The sequence below is a fragment of the Mastomys coucha genome, unplaced genomic scaffold (assembly GCF_008632895.1).
Source record: "Mastomys coucha isolate ucsf_1 unplaced genomic scaffold, UCSF_Mcou_1 pScaffold20, whole genome shotgun sequence".
Classification (NCBI taxonomy): Eukaryota; Metazoa; Chordata; class Mammalia; order Rodentia; family Muridae; genus Mastomys; species Mastomys coucha.
In genome coordinates, this window is record NW_022196903.1 from 37,206,804 (window position 1) to 37,218,872 (window position 12,069).

The following is a 12,069-nucleotide window of genomic DNA, read 5'->3' on the forward strand; positions in this document are numbered from 1 at the left end:
AAAACATCTAAGGAAAAAAAAAGAAAGAAAAAAAAGAGTGCCTCTTTTCAGCCATGAGCAGCCAGCCTGGCAGAGCCTCATGGTTTTCAGGTTAGAAATGTTTATTCACATTTTAATTTTTCAAATGACTTTTGACCATCTAACTTAATGTTCTCTGCACCTAGACCTGACCCAAATAACTCCATTCTGCTTTTAGCAATAAGAAAGGATAAAGTGGAGTCTGGTCTTCCCGCTTTTCCTTGCTCAAATGCACCAATCTCTTTAAGGTGGCAGTGTAAAGAAGAAAGAACCATAGGACATAACTAACTACCATGGCTATTCCATAATGACCGCAATAAGCAGAATAATGACCCCAAAGATGGCAACCTTCTAATTTGTTACACATATGACTATGCCCCCAGACATGATGGAAAAAAAAATTTGATGATGTGCTTAAATGGAAAACTGTCCAATGGAAAAAATGATCCTGGATCATGGATATGAGCTTAATATTACCCAGAGTATTTTTAATAGTGGGGAAAATTAGAAAGATCAGCATCCAAGAGAAAATATGACAATAAAATGAAAGGTTGGAATCATGCTATGGCTGGCTGTAGCTAAATTCAGAAGTGGGAGCAGCTTAGGGTAGCCAGAAAGGACAGCAAAGGGATTTTCTGGACAGACATCCAAGGGAGCACAGCCCTACCAGCAACCTGACTTTGAAAAGGATATAATATAATAATTAGAGACATCTTATGCTGCCAAGATCTCTGTTAACTTATTATAAATGCCAAGGAAAACTAACACACTTGTGCCCTGTGGGATACGTGATGGATTAGCCAGAATCCCACAGCAAGGCTTTAGTGCAAGAGCTTTCCTAAAAGCAGAATTTCTCAAGCATGGACACTGCTTTCCACCCCACAGGAAGCATTTCCAATTTATGAAGATATTCAAGGTAATCATGACTTGGGTGAGGCTTCTTTTTTTATTAGATATTTTCTTTATGTACATGTCATGTGAAATCTCCTTTCCCAAATTCCACTCTGAAAAATAAAATAAAATAAAATAAAATAAAATAAAATAAAATAAAATAAAAAAGAGTTTCCCCTATGAAAAAAAAAGAAAAAAAAATGAAATAAAACTTAAAAAAAAAAACTGTTCCCTCCATCCTCCCTGTACTTGTCACCCCCATCCTCTCCTGCTTACTGGCCCTGGCATTCCCCTACACTGGGGCATAGTACCTTCACAGGGCCAAGGGCCTCTACTATACATATGCTGCTGGAGCCATTAATCCCACCGTGTGTACTCTTTGGTTGGTGGTTTAGTCCCTGGGAGCTCTGAGGGTACTACTCAGTTCATATTATTGTTCCTCCTAAGGGCCTACAAACCCTTCAGCTCCATGGGTACTTTCTCTGGCTTCTTAATAGAGAACCCTGTACTCAGTACAATGGATGACTGTGAGCCAATACTTCTGTATTAGTCAGGTACTGTCAGAGCCTCTCAGGAGACAGCTATATCAGGCTTCTGTCAGCCAGCACTTGCTGGCATCCACAATAGTGTCTGGATTTGATGATTGAATATGGGAAGTCTCTGGATTGTCCTTCCTTCAGTCTCTGCTACATAGTCTCTAAACCTCCTTCCATGGGCATTTTGTTCCCCCTTTTAAGAAGGAATGAAGTAACCACATTTTGTTCTTCCTTCTTGAGTTTCTTATCATTTGTGGATTATACTTTGTGTATTCCAATTTTCTGGGGTAATATCCACTTAGAAGCGAGTGCATACCACGTGTGTTCTTTTGTGATTGGGTTACCTCACTCAAAATGATATTCTCCAGATCTATCCATTTCCCTAAGAATTTCATAAATTCATTGTTTTATTAGCTGAGTAGTACTCCATTGTGTAGATGTACCACAATTTCTGTATCCATTCCTCTGTTGAAGGACATCTGGGTTGTTTCCAGTTTCTGGCTATTATAAATAAGGCTGCTATAAACATGGTGGAGCATGTGTCCTTATTACATGTTGGAGCATCTTCTGGGTATATGGCCAGGAGTTGTAGAGCTGGGTCCTCTGGTAGAACTATGTCCAATTTCCTGAGGAACTGCCAAACTGATTTCCAGAGTGGTTGTATCAGCTTGCAGTCCCACCAGCAATGAAGAATTGTTCCCCTTTCTTTACAACCTCTCTAGTATCTGCTCTCACCTGAGTTTTTTATCCTAGCCATTCTGACTGGTCTGAGGTGGAATCTCAGGGTTGTTTTATTTGCATTTCACTGATGACTAAGGATGTTGAACATTTCTTTAGGTGCTTCTCAGCCATTTGGTATTCCTCAGTTGAGAATTCTTTGTTTAGCTCTGTTCCTCATTTTTTAATAGGATTATTTGGTTCTCTGGAGTCTAACTTCTTGAGTTCTTTGTATATATTGGTTATTAACCCTCTATCAGATATAGGATTAGTAAAGATCTTTTCCCAATTTGCTGGTTACCGTTTTGTCCTATTGACAATGTCTTTTGCCTTACAGAAGCTTTGCAACTTTATGAAGTCCCATTTGTCAATTCTTGATATTAGAGCATAAGGTATTGGTGTTCTGTTCAGGAAATTTTCCCCTGTGCCTATGTGCTTGAGGCTCTTCCCCACTTTCTTTTCTATTAGTTTGAGTGTATCTGGTTTTATGTTGAGGTTCTTGATGCACTTGGACTTGAGCTTTGTACAAGGAGATAGGAATGGATCAATTTGCATTCTTCTACATGCTAACCGCCAGTTGAGCCAGCACCATTTGTTGAAAACGCTGTATTTTTTCCACTGGATGGTTTTAGCTCTGTTGTCAAAGATCATGTGGGTGTGTGGGTTCATGTCTAGGTCTTGAATTCTATTCCATTGATCTACCTGCCTGTCATTGTACCAATACCATGCAGTTTTTATCACAATTTCTCTGTAGTACAGCTTAAGGTCCAGGATGGTGATTCCACCAGAGGCTCCTTTATTGTTGAAAATAGTTTTCACTATCCTAGGTTTTTTGTTATACCAAACGAATTTGCAAATTTCTCTTTCTAAGTCTGTGAAGAATTGAGTTGGAATTTTGATGGGGAATGCATTGAACTTGTAGATTTCCTTCAGCAAGATGGATATTTTTACTATAATAATCCTGCCAATCCACGAGCATGGGAGATCTTTCCATCTTCTGAGATCTTCTTCAATTTCCTTCTTCAGAGATTTGAAGTTTTTGTCAAACAGATCTTTTACTTGCTTAGTTAGAGTCACACCAAAGTATTTTATATAATTTGTGACTACTGTGACAGGTGTTGTTTCTCTAATTTCTTTCTCTGCCTGGTTATGCTTTGTGTAGAGGAAGGCCACTAATTTCCTTGAGTTAATTTTATGTCCAGCTAGTTTGTTGAAGTTGTTTATTAGGTTTACGAGTCCTCTGGTGGAATTTTTGGGGTCATTTAAGTATACTATCAAATCATCAGCAAATAGGAATAATGTGACTTCTCCCTTTCCAAATCGTATCAATCTGATCTCCTTTTGTTGTCTAATTGCTCTGGCTAGGACTTCAAGTACAATATTGAATAGGTAGGGAGAGAGTGGGCAGCCTTGTCTAGTCCCTGATTTTAGTGGAATTGCTTCAAGTTTCTCTCCATTTAGTTTGATGTTGTCTACTGGTTTGCTGTGCATTGCTTTTACTAAGTTTAAGTATGGGACTTGAATTCCTGATCTTTGTAAGACTTTTATCAGAAGTGGTGTTGGATTTTGTCAAATGCTTTTTCAGCATCTAATGAGATGATCATGTGATTTTTTTTTCCTTTGAGTTTCTTTATATACTGAATTACGTTGATAGATTTTGGTATATTAAACCATCCCTGCATCTATGGGATGAAGCCTACTTAATCATGGTGAATGATCATTTTGATGTGTTCTTTGATTCAGTTTGGGACCGAATTTTATTGAGTATTTTTGCATTGATATTCATAAGGGAAATTGGTCTGAAGTTTTCTTTCTTTGTTAGGTTGTTGTGTGGTTTAGGTATAAGAGTAATTGAAGCTTCATAGAACAAATTGGGTAGAGTACATTCTGTTTTTATTTTGTAGAATAGTTTGAGGAGTATTGGCATTAGGTCTTCTTTGAAGGCTTGATAAAACTCTGCACTAAACCCACCTGGTCCTGAACTTTTTTTGGTTGGGAGACTATTAATGACTATTTCTATTTCATTAGCAGATAAGGGACTTTTTAGATCATTGATCTGATCTTGATTTAACTCTGGTACCTGGTATCTGTCTAGAAAATTGCCCATTTCATCTAGGTTTTCCAGTTTTGTTGAGTATAGGCTTTTGTAGTAGCATCTCATGATTTTTTTGATTTCCTCAGTGTCTGTTGTTATGTCTCCCTTTTCTTTTCTGATCTTGTTAATTAGGATACTGTCTCTGTGCCCTCTAGTTAGTCTGGCTAAGGGTTTATCTATTTTGTTGATTTTCTCAAAGAACCAGCTCCTGGTTTGGTTGATGCTTTGTATAGTTCCTTTTGTTTCTATTTGGTTGATTTCAGCTCTGAGTTTGATTAGTTCCTGCCTTCACTCCTCTTAGGTGAATTTGTTTCTTTTTTTCTAGCACTTTCAGGTATGCTGTCAAATTGCTGGTGTATGCTCTCTCCAGTTTCTTTTTGGAGGCACTTAAAGCGATTAATTTTCCTCTTAGGACTGCTTTCATTGTGTCCTATAAGTTTGGGTATGTTGTGGCTTAATTTTTATTAAACTCTAGAAAGTCTTTAATTTCTTTCTTTATTTCTTTCTTGACCAAGTTATCATTGAGTAGAGTGTTGTTAAGCTTCCACGTGTATGAGGGCATTCTATTGTTTATGTTGTTGAGGAGCAGCCTTAGTCCATGGTGATCTGATAGGATGCAAGGAATTATTTCAATATTTTTGTATCTGTTGAGACCTGATTTGTGACCAATTATATCCTCAATTTTAGAGAAGGAACCATTAGGTACTGAGAAAAAGGTATATCCTTTTGTTTTAGGATAAAAAGTTCTATAGATATCTGTTAAATCCATTTGTTTCATAACTTCTGTTAGTATCACTGTGTCTTTGTTTAGTTTCCATTTCCATGATCTGTCCATTGGAGAGAGTAGGGTATTGAAATCTCCAACTATTATTGTGTGCAGTGCAATGTGTGCTTTGAGCTTTAATAAAATTTCTTTTATGAATGTAGATGCCCTTGTATTTGGAACATAGAGGTTTAGAATTGAGAGTTCCTTTTGGTAAATCATAACTTTGATGAGTATGAAGTGTCCCTCCTTATCTTTTTTGATCAGTTTAGGGTGAAAGTCAATTTTATTAAATATTAGAATGGCTACTCCAGCTTTTTTCTTGGGACCATTGGTTTGGAAAATTGTTTTCCAGGCTTTTATTCTGAGGTAGTGTCTGTGTTTGTCACTGAGGTGGGTTTCCTGTATGCAACAAAATGTTGGGTCCTGGTTATGTACCCAATTTGATAGTGTATGTCTTTTTATTGGGGAATTGAGTCCATTGATATTAATAGATATTAAGGAAAAGTAATTGTCACTTCCTGTTATTTTATTTTTTAGAGTTACAATTCCATTCATGTGGCTATCTTCTTTTAGTTTTGTTGGAAGAATTAATTTTTGCTTTTTCAGGTATGTAGTTCCCCTCCTTGTGTTGGAGTTTTCCATTTATTACCCTTTGAAGGGCTGGATTTGTGGATATATTTTGAGTGAATTTGTTTTTGTCATGGAATACTTTGGTTTCTCCATCTATGGTAATTGAGAGTTTTGCTGGGTAAAGTAGTCTGGGCTGGCATTTGTGTTCTCTTAGGGTCTGTATGACATCAACCCAGGATCTTCTGGCTTTCATAGTCTCTGGTGAAAAGTCTGGTGTAATTCTTATAGGTCTGCCTTTATATGTTACTTGACATTTTTCCCTCCCTGCTTTTAGTATTCTTTCTTTGTTTTGTGCATTTGGTGTTTTGACTATTAAGTGGTTGGAGGAATTTCTTTTCTGGTCCAGTCTATTTGGAGTTCTATAGGTTTCTTGTATATTCATGGGCATCTCTTTCTTTAGGTTAGGGACGTTTTCTTCTATAATTTTGCTGAAGATGCTTACTGACCCTTTAAGTTGGAGGTCTTCACTCTCTTCTATACCTTTTATCCTTAGGGTTGGTCTTCTCATTGTGTCCTGGATTTCCTGGATGCTTTGGGTTAGGATCTTTTTGCATTTTGTGTTTTCTTTGACTGTTGTGTTAATGTTTTCTATGGTATCTTCTGCACCTGAGATTCTCTCTTCCATCTCTTGTATTCTGTTGGTGAAGCTTGCATCTTTGTTTCCTGACTTCTTTCCTAAGACTTCTATCTCCAGAGTTGTCTCGCTTTGTGATTTCTTAACTGTTTCCACTTCTGCTTTTAGGTCCTGGATGGTTTTGTTCAGTTCCTTCACTTGTTTGTTTGTGCTTTCCTGTAATTCCTTAAGGGATTTTTGTATTTCTTCTTTAAGTGCTTCTACTTGTTTACTCGTGATCTCCTGTAATTCTTTAAGGGATTTTTGTTTGTTTGTTTTCTCTTTAAGGGCTTGTACCTCTTTACCTGTGTTCTCCTGTATTTCTTTAAGGGAGTTATTCATGTCCTTCTTAAATTCCTCTATCACCATCATGAGATATGATTTTAGATCTAAATCTTGCTTTTCCAGTGTTTTGGTATATCCAGGACTTGCTGTGATGGGAGTACTAGGTTCTGATGAAGCCAAGTAGTCTTGGTTTCTGTTGGTAAGGTTCTTGTGTTTGTCTTTTGCCATCTGTTGATCTCTGGTGTTAGATGTTCTTGCTGTCTCTGTCTGGAGCTTGTTCCTCCTATGGGTCTGTAAGCTTGTGTCAGCACTTCTGGGAGATCAGCTCTCCTCTGGTAAGACCCCTATGCAGAGGGCTGTGGATCAGTAGTCCCTCCTGAGTTCTGGAGTCAGAGCATACCTTATAGACAGGCTCTATGCTTAATGGAAAGGTTCAGAGAGGGCTGTGAATCTGCTGTCCCTCCTAGTTGTAGACAGAGGTAGAAAGGATCTTGTTCCAGCTGCCCTGCCACTTCTCAGGTCTGTGACTCCTGGATGGTCCTACCTTAGAAAGTCACAGGAGAGAAAATGGTGATCTCATCTGAGTCCCTCAGTCAGAGCACTCCCTGGAGGCAAGTTCTCTGCTTACGGCGGAGGGGTAGAGAGGGCTGTGGATCTGCAGTCCCTCCTAGGTGTATATAAGGAGGTAGAAAGGATCCTATTTAGGCAAGGCTTCTAATATTAAGTGGTTGCATGCCAACCTGCTGCTGAACCTGCTATATTTTATTGCTCAGGAAGCCCCAGAGAAAAGCAATATTTAGTCCCAGACTCCAGGGCTGCCAAGATTGAACAACCTTAACTTAAGCAAGAAATATACCCTTTAGCTTCTTTTAAATCTCCTTCCTTTTCATCAAAAAGCTCTATTAAAATCTGTCACAAAATAACCTGAACACAGTTTATGATATAGTTCAATTGGTAGAGTATTGTCCCAATGTAGTATGAATTTAAAAGGTCTGTATTCAACCCCAGCAATATGTAAAACTGGGCATGGTAGAAGACATGTGTAATCCTAGAAGTTAGGATATAGAGGCATCAGGAGGATCAGAAAATCAAAATAAGCTGAAGCTGGTTAGCTTCTACATTGGGTATCTGGAGAGTAAAGTATCACTTACATAGTCCCAAACAGTAGAAATTCAGGAACTCACTCTCTCTCTCTCTCTCTCTCTCTCTCTCTCTCTCTCTCTCTCTCTCTCTCTTCTCTCTCTCCCCTCTCTCCTTTTTCTTGTAGGTTATGTTAAACTTAGATTCTCATGGGACTGGACAGATGGTTCAATGGTTAAGAACACTTATTGCACTTACAGAGGACCAGAACTCAGTACCCAGTACCCAAGCTGACCTCTCAATTCCCTATAACTCCAACTCAACAAGATTTGACATCCTCTTCCACCTTCTGTAGGTACTTTCATGCATTCATACACACATGCACACACACACACACACACATACACACACACACACACATACACACACACACACACATACACACACACACACATACACACAAACACCCAGAGAGAGAGAGAGAGAGAGGAGAGAGAGAGAGAGAGAGAGAGAGAGAGAGAGAGAGAGAGAGAGAGAGAGAGAATAATTTTTTCTTAGCCGGACAGTGGTGGCACATGCCTTTAATCCCAGCACTTGGGAGTCAGAGGCAGGCGGATTTCTGAGTCAGAGGCCAGTCTGGTCTACAGAGTGAGTTCCAGTACAGCCAGGGCTATATAGAGAAACCTTGTCTCAAAAAACCAATAATAATAATAATAATAAAAATAATTTTTCTTAAGACTTTGATTCTCTATTTCAGAATTTGGAGTTCTGGATATCATTGTGTTATTATATTTTGGGAAAATTCTATGGTCTAAACTCTTTGCAATTCATAAAACACTGCTTGTCACAAGAAATCATGAATGTAGAAATGAATATGCCACCAGCTGATCTGCACAGTGCCATGAGCATGTGTCAGAGTGTCTGTATACTATTACAGGCAATGACCCTCTCATTTCAAGTTTCACACAACTAGTAAGGCATCACTTCTATATGGATATCACACTCCAAAAACAAGGCAGTGCTTCTCAACCAGAGAACTTTTTTCACAAGGGATATTTAGAACTGTCTATCTGAAAACACATTGGCTTTTTATAATTTGCCTAGGAGAAGTTATCTCTATGAGATCAGAATTTTTAAAATGGATTTTAATCCAATGAGAGAAAAAGAGGAGTTTCAGAAAATCACAGGCTACTGAAATGATAACTTAGAAGTGTGGGGAAAAATAAGTAATATACCAATAAGAAGTGAGCTGAGGGGGCTGTTGAGATGACTCAGCGGGTAAGAGCACTGACTGCTCTTCTAAAGGTCCTGAGTTCAAATTCCAGCAACCACATAGTGGCTCACAACCACTCATAATGAGATCTGATGCCCTCTTCTGGTGGGTCTGAAGACAGATACAGTGTGCTTATGTATAATAAATAAGTCTTTTTTAAAAAAGTGAGCTGAACACAGTTCTAGGCATGAGGTTCCTTGGTTGCGATGGAGGACACAACATAAGCTACATCCAAAAAGTAAGTGAAAAATTGAGAAAACCTTTCCTCAATACAAGCCCTCATAAGTGCTTGCTTCGGTAGCACATATACTAAAATTGGAATGATACAGAGAAGATTACCATTGCCCCTGTGCAAGAATGACACACAAATTCGTGAAATGTTACATATTTTTTGGACCTTGGATGAAATGCCCAACAGTAGAGACAAACTTATAGAGCACACCTCCAGCATCAAGGGAGGGACGCCATCCAACAGTCACAACTCTGACCCATAATTGTTCCTGTCTGAAATAACTACAGGAACAAAAATGGAGAAGAACCTGAGGAAAAGGAGGTCCAAAGACAGGCCCAAAGTGGGATCCAGCTCAAGGGGAGGTCCCAAGGCCTGACACTAACTGAGGCTATGGAGTGTTCACACAAAAGGGGCCTATCTTGACTGCCCTCCAAAAAACCCATCAAGCAGCTGAAAGAGTCAGATGCAGATATTTGCACCTGACCAATGGACAGAAACTGCTGACCCCCGTGGTTGAATTAGGGAAAATCTGGAAGAGAAGGGTGACCCTGTAGGAGGACCAGCAGTCTCAATTAACCTGGACCCCCAATATCTCTCAAATACTGGACCACCAAACAGGTAGCATACACCAGCTGATATGAGGACCCCAACACATATACAGCAGAGGACTGCAGGGTCTAGGGTTCAGTCAGAAAAGATGCACCTAACCATCAAGAGATTGGAAGCCTCAGAGAGTTTAGAGGTCTGGTTGGGTGAGGATGGGGGGAGTAGGGACATCTTCATGGAGAGAGGGGCATGGGGAGGAGGTATGAGATGTGGAACAGTTGGAGGGTAGACAGGAGCGGGGGGGTGTGGAATAAAATCTGGAGTGTAAATAAATAAATAAATAAAAGATTAAATTTAAAAAAAGAAATTTAATGATGTGGAGAGTTAAGATGCTGCGAGTTCAAGGCCAATTTACCATAAGCTACCATTTGTCTCTTAACATTAAGTTAGATACAACCCCAGCAGTGACTCCCTCCATTTTCTGTACCCACCTAAACAATATTTCTATCAATGTTTTATAAAAAAATTTAATTTCTCTGTTATATACTTTAAAGACTCCACAGACAGTGGCCATATAGAAATATGAAATTTGTGGTAAACTAAATCTGTGTCCTTGGGATATGGCCCCTCCAAAATAAACTATATTTTATCTACTCTGTGTCAAGGGATGCTTCTAGCATAAAGAAGTATTTCATAAAACTAAACCTCAACAGAAGTTGAAGTCTTATTCTCTTAAAGTCATGCACAAAGTTTAAAGCAAAATTCCACTAGATTTACCTTCTAGTATTTATGAAAACATTAAAATTAATTATGTAAGATAGTTACAAAATAGAACCACACAAAAGGTCATTTTAATATATTGTACTAGCTGGTTTTGTGTATCAACTTGACAAAAATTAGAGTCATCACAAAAGAGCCTCCTTTGAGAAAATGCCTCCATGTGATCCAGCTATAAGGCCTTTATCAATTAGTGATCAATGGGGGAGGACCCAGTCTGTGGTGGGTGGTACCATCTCTGGTCCTGGGTTTTATAAAAAAGTAGGCTGAGAAAGCTATGGGAAACAAGCCAATAAACAGTACCCTCCATGGCCTGTCCATCAGCTCCTGTACATCAGGTTTCAGCCCTGTTTGAGTTCTTGCCCTGTCTTCCTCCAATGATGGATTGTGATCTATAAATATAAGCCAAACAAGCTCTTTCTCCCTCCCCCCCACAAAAAAAAGCAAGCCCTCATAAGCTTCAAGTCCAGTGTCCAAGTTTGGTGAGGAAGAGAACTTCCTCCAGTACATGGATCAGAGGTAAATAAGGATCAAATCTATCATCTGTATGACCCCAAGGGTAGCAAATATATACCATCTTAAGAGGGAATCTACTGTTAGCTAGGTGTGGCATCACACACCAATAACTGCAGCACTTGGAAGGTAGAGATAGGAGAAGCATGAGTTCAAGGTTATCCTTGGCTCTGAAAATAGTCAAGAGGGAGAAGATGTCCTACTGTCAAGAACTAAACTACCCTGAGGCCTTAAAACAAGAAACAATTGCAGATCGGGGGCCTCAACTCAGCCTATGACACCCCTCTTAAATAAGTGAAGCCCTGTGGAAAGCAGGAGGACCATAGGCCAATAAGCCAAACAGCAAGTGGTACAAAGCTTGGCTCAAGCAAAAAACTGCATAGAAACAAATAGGTCCATAGTCTATGGCTGGGGACAGTTCTCTTTATCTGTGAATGGACTGGAGTTTGATAGCTCTGATGCTGAGGGAAGGAGGTGAATTCAACCCTCCTTCCCAATACATAAGGGTCACTTATGCATCATTCACAACTACAGATCCTGAAAATTCGGAAAATAGAGTAGTGTGCTATATATTCATGGCTGCATTTTGATTAAATACTCAGGAGGTCTTGACAAGTGAAGACAAGCCCTCCACCTCTACAGATCTCATTTCACACATGCCCAGCACCTTGGAAGATACTCCAGGCTAGAACGTTAACCTACTCAGGGAAGATGAAAGTGCCCAGCCCATGCAATGCCAAGTGTGGCCAGCAGAGGTTCCTAGTACATAAGGAAGAGACATTACAGTAACCCACATCAGATATGTATTTGAGCCTTGGTCATGAAAAGCATGAGAGTCTATATGAGCTCAATCCATCAATCCTGACACATATAGATTATACCGTCCATTTTCTAAGGACCCAAGAAGAAAACACTCTGGAATATCTTGTTTTGTTTTCTGATGCTTGCTTCCTTTTTTACTGAACTTTAGCAACATTTTTACTGTATTGTATTGGGGAAAATGTTGTACTTCCACTTTCTCATTTATGATACACTGCTCTGATATCGTTCATATATCTATTGTCACTTCTTTTCAGAAAGATTTTTTTCTTTTTTTG

The 12,069-nt window shown here is 39.1% G+C and overlaps 1 non-coding gene across 1 annotated transcript; it reads left to right on the plus strand.

Moving 5' to 3' along the window:
- The first annotated feature begins 9,189 nt into the window (after window positions 1-9,189).
- LOC116100074 lies at window positions 9,190-9,296 on the plus strand. Its single transcript, XR_004122440.1, has one exon. It is a non-coding gene; the product is annotated as a U6 spliceosomal RNA (small nuclear RNA).
- Window positions 9,297-12,069: the final 2,773 nt, after the last annotated feature.